The sequence below is a fragment of the Dipodomys merriami genome, unplaced genomic scaffold (genome assembly GCF_024711535.1).
Source record: "Dipodomys merriami isolate MVZ:Mamm:240054 unplaced genomic scaffold, mDipMer1.0.p SCAF_150, whole genome shotgun sequence".
In the NCBI taxonomy this organism is placed as follows: Eukaryota; Metazoa; Chordata; class Mammalia; order Rodentia; family Heteromyidae; genus Dipodomys; species Dipodomys merriami.
The window spans coordinates 397501-406998 of NW_027202827.1; positions in this window are offsets into that span (position 1 = coordinate 397501).

Consider the following 9498-nt stretch of genomic DNA (forward strand, 5'->3'; position numbering starts at 1 on the left):
CAAGACCGCACGGCGCCCACACACTGCGAACCCGACCCCACGACCCCCCCCACCTCCTTCCTGCCGGGGGGGGGCAGAAGGAGCAGAGAGGGAACACGGGCAAACCGGGGCATCCGTCTGTCTCTCCACGGGGACCAGACGTCAAGGAGCGTGAGCAAGGAGAGGGCAGAACCCCACCCCTCCCTCCCGGCCAGCAGGCGATGGCGAGGAGGAGACGGGGAGCCAACAAGGGGGAGCGAGGGCGGCGAGGCGGATCCCGTGTCGCCGCACACCAGAACGACCGGGCAGGCCAGACCGGCCCGAGAGTGCACACAAGGGTGGGCGTGGAGCGGGCGCGGGAAGGGAGGGAGGCACGGACCTCGATCCGGGAGACCGAGGCCGCCGACCAGCGAACGCCGGCAGCGACCGGGAAGACAGACACCGGCGGGCCAAGCCGGCTGCCGACACGACCCAACCACCACCATCCGGGACGGCGGCGCGGGCACACGGGCACAAGCAGGCCACCACACGGTGACGAGCAGAGAGAGGAAGAGCACGGAGAGGGCAGGGGAACCCGTGGCCGGGGGGGGGGAGGGCACCACACCGCACCCAAAGCGCGAGGGCACCGCATCACCGACACCCCGCCTGCCGGCCTGGCTGGCACGGGAGCAGCAGCGCGCACACACGGACGGGGAGGAGAGCCAGGCCCCTTCCCCGCCCGGAGGCGGCGCGCCGACGTCCACGGTCCAGCCGGCCAGACGGCCGGGTCGCGCGTGGCACACACCCGAGCGGCCAGAAAGCCGGGGGTGACGCACACAACACAACGCACACCACATGGCCACGGGGTTTTTCTCCACTTCCCTCAGAAGCTGGCCCGAATTCACTCGCTCAGACGGACGCGGGGGCCGAGTGCACAACGACCCGCGCCACCGCGGACCGGCGGTGCCGGCAGGGGGTCGGGTCGGGGGTCTGCGGCAATGACCCGTCGGCGACAAGTCACCAGCCAACGGCGGCGGCCGGAGGCGGCGGCAGGGACCCCGGGAGGCGGGCGACACCAAACCCAACGCACGCGAGCACGCTCACGCGCGGATACCGACGGCACAGAGCAGACGGGGCCAGGCACGGGAACCGGGGTCGCGCCGGGCACGCGGCGGCGACACGCCGAGAGAGCACAACGCCCCGGATCCAGGACCGGGGCGGGGGACGAAGCCACACGGCTCGAGACGGAGGAGACGATGCGGGCAAGCCTCTGGCACGGCGAGCAGGAGGCAGGCGCGGGAACCCGGGACGACATCGCGCAGGCACGTGAGGCGGCGCCCAGAGGGAGGAGACACGTCACGCCAGCTTCGGGCCCCCGGACGGCCAACTCCCGAGTGAGGGACGCACGCGGGAATCTCACCACCACCGCCCCCGTGGCGTACCGGTGGTCCGGCTGGCAGGAGCCCTCGCGTCGTGAGCAAAACCGATGCGGGAAGACCCTTCAAAATCCACCGCCGCCGCGACGACGTGCCTCCCCCACACCGGGAGAGTAGCCTCAAGAGCCGAGTGTCGTCCCCCCCACCAAGAGAACACCACACACGCCCAACTCGACCTTCCGCCAGTGGCCGGCCACCAAGGCCAAACCGGTGAGGATCGCGGAAGGCTGATGCGGGTGAGGAGGGCATGCCGGAAGCCCAATAAGAGCAGCGGGGAGGGTCATCGGGTCGGGTCACCGGGGTGAGAGGCAAGTGAGCGAGCGGCCACCCCCCCACGGGCGGGTGGCGCAGCCGCAAACCAGCGGGGAGGTGAGACCTTTCCGGGCACAGCCGGCACGCCAGGGAAACGAACGCGGGATCTCACCACCCCCAACTCCTGGACGGTCCCACGCAACGCCTGGGACACCGAGCCGGCCAACCAGCGGACCGGAAACCCCCACCGCGGCAGCGGCGGGCCCCCCCCAAAAGAGGCCCGAGAGGGAAAAGGCAGCTCGCACACGCCTCAAAGACCCCGTGAGCGCCCACGGAGCCACCCGCGCCAGCAGGGCCCCACCGCACCCATCCACACCGCCGGGCACGGCACCCATCATCAACTGCCTCTTTTTCGGCCGCGTGAGCAAGGGCCCACACACACCGGGATCCTCGGCTCCGGAGGGCCAGAACCCCCCCGAGCGGCACACCACCACGGGCACGGCGGCCCCGGAACACCGCGGGGCCCGGCGCCCTCACGGCGCCGTCGTCACCAACGGGCGGCGGCCCACACAGACGCTCGGGAACAGCGTCGCCAGGGGCAGGAGGGGGAGGGGGACGGGACCCCCAAAAACCCCACGGCACCCCAAGCACGAGGCCGGGAAGCCATACACCACACACCCTTGCATCACGACCCAGCACAGGCTCCAGGCTCCGCCACTCGACACACAGCGCAAGGCAGGGGCGGGGACGGATCGGGAACGTCCTCCACTCACCACACCAGACGACGGCCCGGGAGAGGCCCCGCGGGACCTCCCCCAGCTCGGAGGGGGGAGGCGAGGGCACGCAGTTACCAACGCTGGCAGCCACTAACGCTCAAAAGCGGGACAGGGAGCGGCAGGGCCGCGGGAGCCCATCGGGGGCGGGCCCCCGCCAACCCGGCAGCGAACGCCACCTCCCGAACGAGGATCGCTAGAGAACCTCTCCTCACTCTGAGGGTGGCCCGCACCCAACCCCGACGGGAACCCCGCCGGGACCAGCACACATCAAAGGCGTCCATCCTTCCCACCACGGGTGGCAGGGAGGGGTGGGGCGGGGTGAGGTCTGCGGCAGCAGCAACACCAACCCTGGTCGGTTGGCCTTGCCGTCCAGGGCCAGAGCAAAGTCGCGCACACGGGCGGGAAGCACAAAGTTGCGCACACAGGCCCGGCTCGCCTCCCACTGCAACATCTCAGGTCCCCCGGTGCAACAAGAGCCAGGTGACACGGCAGGGAAGACAAGCCAGGACCAGGGCGGCAGCTCATGCGGGGAAGCCACAGCCCAGCGCAACAAGGGAAGAGCGCTCCTCTGGGGAACCGCCTCAACCCCCCCCCCCAGCAGAGACGCCAATCTCTGCGATAACTTTTCTCACTCGCACAAGCCCCACAAACCCAAGGACGGCCGGGACACACCACGGGCAGCAGGCTGGCACAAGGCAACAGACAACGCCGGGATCGGGAACGACACCACCACTCAGCCTCTGGCACCTGAGAGAACCGACCGGGAGCATTCTGGGAGCACCGCAAGAGGGCAGAGCGCGAGGCACGGCTTTTCACACCACACAGCACGGGCAAGCACGGAGCAACAGCCCTCCCTCTCCACGGAGAGAGCCGACCCCCGTGCTGATAACGAGTCACGGGAAGAGAGGAGCAAGATCAGGGGCGCCCCCCCTCCTCCAGCGTGTACAAGTCCCCGACCTCACGGCGAGGGCAGGGAGAGCACAGCCGGACCCGGTTGCCGCACCCCTGCCTCCCCGCACACCACCGGCGCCGGCACGGTGGGACGGTGAGGGCAGGGGCCCACAGGCAGAACGAGAAGAGCGGTCCCATTCGCCATGAATGTCCGTCCCTCGCCTGGCGCAGCTTAGGCCCGGGCCCGAAGGAGATCGCAACGTCACCACATCAATCACACCGAGGGGGCGGAGAAGACAGCCACACAGCACTCGGGAGGCGGTGGGGCCCAGGAAGCTCGGCTCCCGAGATGGCCAACAGCCTGGGATAAAAGCATAGCCAGGACAGACAACCTTTCGTGAGTAACGAGCGAGGTAAAAAGAAAAAAAAAAAGAAAAAATAAACTTAAAAAAATAAAAAAAAATACCACGGGCTTAAGCGTCCCTGGCACTCGGGATTACCAGGACACCTCCGCCGGGCACAGGGCCGAAAGAAGCTAGAGAGGAAAAAAGAAAAAGAAAAAGAACCACGGACAGCGCTCAGGAGTAGCGCAGGTCAGCGGCCGACCAGGCCCGCCATCGGGAAGCGGCAGGTCGGGGGAGTTGGAGCTAGGGGCGAGAGGGAAAAAAATAAAATAAAATAAAAAAGATCCACGGAGGTCAGACAAGCACAACAGCAGAACAGGGATGCTGCACACGCACAGGCAAGGCAGGACTTGCCCCCCGCCTTTTCCTCCTCAAGCCAGCCATGGCGAGGGAAGCACACCGCGCGGGCCTACCTATGCACCCCAGGCAACCAACCACTCTCCTCCTCGGCGTGCCGAGGCAAGGGCCAGAATCCGGCACCGGGAGCGGGGGAGAGATCAAGGACGACGGGACTCACTCAGCCACCAACCAACCACCACCACCACAACCACGAGCCACCACAGGGGCAAGGCCTGCTCAGGGCAGCGGGAGCCCGGGGTGCGGGGGGAAGGGCAGGGGGACCCGGACCGGGAAGAGACGGGAAAGGCCCGGCACACAGCATCTGAGAGAGCCCCAAAAGACCTGCTGACAGCCACCGGGCCACAGCATGCCAGCACCCTCCTGCAGGTACAAAATCCTCACGTCACCACGCCAAAACCAGGTGGTCACGCAGGGGCGACAACTCGCTGGCAACAGGGACCTCTCAGAAACCACATCGGGGACACCTGTCCCCAACACGTCCCCAACAGAGCCAGACACAGAACTCTCAGGGACAGCTGGTCGACCACATAAGGCGAAGACAGATGAAGAGAGAGGGCGGGAGCGGGGTCAGGGGACGCACCCGCCCCACTACCCTGGGTGCGCACGGGCTCACCACACGAGCGGTACAGGGAGCCTTCCCCAGGCAGACGCGAGGCACCCACTCCGAGAGGCACCCAACCACCACACCCACACCGCGCGGGGTCGGTGGTGAGCGCCCTGCCGCCAGCACGCACACACGCGGGACTCCCGGGCTCGGGTCCCCGACTCCCGAGGTGCTCCCTCCGCCTCGATTTTTCCCCTACGCAGGGCCCACCGGGCAAGTCCCCGCCATCGCGCAACACCGCAGATGGTAGGTAGGTCCCGGCCCCGAGGCTCGCCTCGGCCGTGCCCACGGCTCCTTGCGCCGGAGAAGTCTGTCCTCCGGCCTCCAGGGCCCTGGAGAAGGCCGTGGAGGAAGGCCACACGGGGCCGGCGACCCAGGCCCTCGCGCCCGGCACGCGCCAAGCGCTCACTCGGAGGTGATTCCGACGACCATCCTATGTTGGGGAGGGGCGAGGTGTAGGTCCCGGCCCCGAGGCTCGCCTCGGCCATGCCCACGGCTCCTCCCGCCGCAGAGGACTGGCCTCTGTCCTCTGGGGCCCATGGAGGAGGCCGTGGAGGGATGCCACAAGGGGCCGGCGACCCAGGCCCTCGCGCCCGGCACGCGCCAATCGCTCACTCGGAGGTGACTCCGACGACCATCCTATGTCGGGGAGGGGGGGGCTGTAGGTCCCGGCCCCGAGGCTCACCTCGGCCGTGCCCACGGCTCCTCCCGCCACAGAGGTCTGTCCTCCGGCCTCCGGGGCCGTGGAGGGAGGCCACAAGGGGCCGGTGACCCAGGCCCTCGCGCCCGGCACGCGCCAAGCGCTCACTCGGAGGTGACTCCGAGGAGGGGGGGTGGTCCGAGTCCGGGCCGGGACCGGCCCCACCACCTAGCGGCTCACCCGGGGACCCTTTCCCCCGACTCCCGAGACATCCCTCGTACTCTCCTTCTTTAGCCCTCAAAGACCAGAGTCCATGGAGGGGAGGAGGACAAGGCGTCGGGCCCAGACAGAACTACGGGAGGGGAGGAGGACAAGGCGTCGGGCCCAGACAGAACTACTGGTCGACCCGACCAAGCCGCCACCCCCGGCGACTCACGACCCCACCGCGCTCTAGCCTGCGGGTGCAAAGTCCGACAGAACAGCCGCCCCGGCGCCACAGCGACACCACGGCGACAGTCGCGCCCGGCACCCGGCAGAGGCCGGGCCTCCGCCGGCTCGCTGCCGCCAGACCTCCTCCTTCAGTCGCTCGCTCGGCTGAGAACGAGGGGACTGTCATATCAAAGCGGACGCCAGGGGGAGCACGACAACCGCCTTCCAACGACCGACTCCACCGAGCCGCCGTACCCCGGATTGGCGCGCGCCGGGCGGCTCTGAGCTCCGGAGACACAGAACACGGAAACGAATCGCCTCACTCCCCACCGCCACGCACCGAGAGGCACAACCTAGGTCAGGACCTGCAGCCGGGTCCTCTCTGCGACCTCACGAACGACACCAGAGCCACCAGAGACCTAGACCGAGATCGAGCCACCGCCGCCGCCGCCGCCGCCGCCAGCGACCAAAGTGAAACCAGGAACCAGGACGGGAGTCGCCCGAACGGAGCGGCCTGAACCGGGAAGCCGGGATCGGTCCCAAGCAGGAAGGGGCAGCAAAGACGGCAGGCCTGCACCACGAAAGAAAACGAACCGGCCACCCGCACGACCTCCGCCGCCCGTGGCAAGACCCCCACCCCCACCCAACATGGCCAGAAAAGGGCAAGTGAGCGCTCGTCCCACTGTCTGCCCGCCCGTCTTTTTTTTTGGGGGGGGGGGGTGTTTGTACGTTTTGTTTTCTTTTTCCCCCAGATGGAAACCAGAAAGAAACAACAACAACAACAACAACAAAAAAAACTCCCAAAGATGGGTCGGCTCCAGCAAGAGACAAGCCCTCGGGAGGCACCCCGCTCACTTGTGAAAGTCCGCCGCCCGCCTGCCCCACAACACGCTCCCTCCCCCTGACCCCACCCGCCACCCCTCACAGGCAGGGAAAGGGCAGGGGGAAGGCCAGAGAGAGGTTTCTTCTAACACACAGAGAGTAGGTACATGTCCCGCACACAGGTCTGGAAAACCACGGTGACAGCGCCATGGGAAGCGTGAGTCCACTCACCCATCACTAAATGACAGGAAAGCCAAACGAGAGCCGCTGGCTGGGTGGGGAAGGAAGGGGAGGTGGCACCCATGTGACACTTATCCCCGGGCACCGGACGGAACAACCTTCTCACCGGTTCGTACTCTAGCCTGTCATAACAGCTAGCCTTTTCTAATAGGCTCTGCCACTCTCTCTGGAGCAGGATTCGGGGCATGAGGCGATGAATCTGAACCCGACACACAGGTGTTGGAGGGTAGAGGCATCATCACTCACATGCCTGTGGTGGAGGACCTGGACCCGAGTGTGGCAGTGCACAGTGTGTGTGGGTGTGTGTGTCTGTGACTCTGTGTGTGTGTGTGTGTGTGTGTGTGTGTGTGTGTGTGTGTGTGTGTGTGTGTGCGGGGCTGGGGGGAGGGCAGGTAGTGAACCCTAGGAGGAAAGACAGGGAGAGACAGACGAGGGGCCCCGGCCCAAACAGAGTGGGGGGGTCAGAGGGGCGATCCTATCTCCCGGGGGGGTGAAGCATGGTTAGAACCCACAGGCCCGGCGGGCGTACTTCTCTTTGGAGTTCGCACTGGGAACATATGCGTGCAGAAGCGCCCCAGCACACACATCACATCGCAGACGGGTAGAGAGGCAGAGCCAGGGGGTCAGGCATGGTAAACACTCTATTCCGTCAACACATACACACACACACACCTTAGGATGTGTGTACAATATCCACAAGGTAAAAGTTTATTCATCCATTCCCCAAAGAAGAAGAATAAGATTATGTCAGTTACAGGGAAGTAGATGGATGGACTGATGGACTAGGAGCGGGGGGGAGGGCAGAGGGGGGGGTGTGCCGGCGGCGGCGGAGAAGAACCTAGAACAGGTGATGCCAGGGTAAGACAGACCGGCGGAGAGACAGACAGACCGACCAACCAACGGCACCTGTTTTCTCTCCTACATGGATGCTAGACCTAAACTATAACTGGACATGGTAAGCTACACAGCACTCCGGGCAAACAGAGTGTGTGTGTCCCCGTGTGTGTGACACACATACTGTCCTTTTGTCAGAAGGTGTAACTTCTCTGAGCATTTAAGATATTGCAGAGAAGACACAAGATGTAATATCCGTAAGTGGCACGACTGTGAACGTATTATAACAACCGGACGTGTGAGGATCAAAGCTGGAATTAGGAGGACAGAAATATACCTGTCCTCACGCTTTGGGTCATGATCACAAGTACATTTGGTTTAGGATCTTTCAAAACACATCGATTTATCCTTCTGGACACGATGGTCTAGGACCACACTAGTCAATAGCCACTTCAAAGCCAGATCCTCTGTTGGATACGTTTCAATTGACTTATATTGGTTTATATTGCAAGTGATTCTAGAGAAGACAGAGAAAAGAGAATAGAGGGGGATTTTCCCTTGCTATTGGGTGTGGGGTGGGGTGGAAAAAAAAAGGATTAAGAAGGCCACAGATTGGATTCTTAGAGTGAAAAACCATGGTGAAAATGGAATGGGAAGGAAATTTACTCACCAATCATGTAATCATTGTCCTAGTTCTCCAGACAGGTTGTAATCTTCTTTTCAGTACTGGTGCTCCAGCCACTCTAGAAAGCATACATGTAAGCTTCCACTGGCGCTAGACTTTACATACTAATTGTAGTCTTGCGCGTCTTTTCACAACCCAGCCTCTCAATGCCATAATAACAGATAACTGGGGAGCCACTTTAAAAAAAATAGCTTCCCATGGGCTGGGAAGGCGGCTCACTGGTAGAGCTCTTGCCTTGCATACCTGAGGCCCTCGGTTGGAATCCTCAGCACCACATAAGCAAAAAGAAAAAAGCTGGGAGTGGCGCTGTGGCTCAAGTGGTACAGTGCTTGCCTTGAGTTGAAGAGCTGAGGGACAGCATCCAGGACCAGAGTTCAGGTCCCCTGACCGGACCCTCCCCGCCCACAAAAAAAAAAAATAGCCTCCCAGGAAACACAGGAGCCATTTAGTCAGCTTGCCCCGCCCACACCCAGAAGGGAAGATAGAGGGTGGGTCTTGCTAGTAGTGAGGCAGAGTTCCACAGGTAACTGAGATAACTTTTGTCTTGTAAATGTAGTCATGGCAAGGAGTTGCAGTGTTGCTTAGGACCTTTTAGAAGAAACTGGAATTCCAAGAAGGACTGTTATCAGGAAATCTAGGCAGGAAGCCTCTCAGAGAACTACCTTTTGCAAAGGCCAAGGCCTAAGTTAATGAGTGCGTAAGATAAGAACACTGCAAGAAAGCAATCTTACGGTACTGTTCTATACATAATATATTAATAGACTTGAAAAATACAAGAAATATCACATGGAAATGATTCATACAAAACAAAAAATTGAAATGAATTCTTTATTTCTTCTTTTCTTCCTTACCCTTTTTTTTTTTTTTTTTGGATGTGAGGATTGAGCTCAGTGCCTGGGTGTTGATATTTACATTTTCACTATTTTATTTTTTCCCCAAGGCAGCTACTAGTATACATTTTTGGGCAACAGCTCCACATGTGGTTTCCTGGGAAATCCTTAATCTCACAGTAGACTTAAAGACTACCCTGTTAGGCCAGCTTGGAAACGACATTTACATTTCTCTCAGCCTTCTAAGTAGCTGTGGGTTACACAGATGCGCCAGCTGCATAAGGCTAATGGGGCTCATTTTGTACAGGGGAAATTGTCTTTGATTTGGAACTGGAAA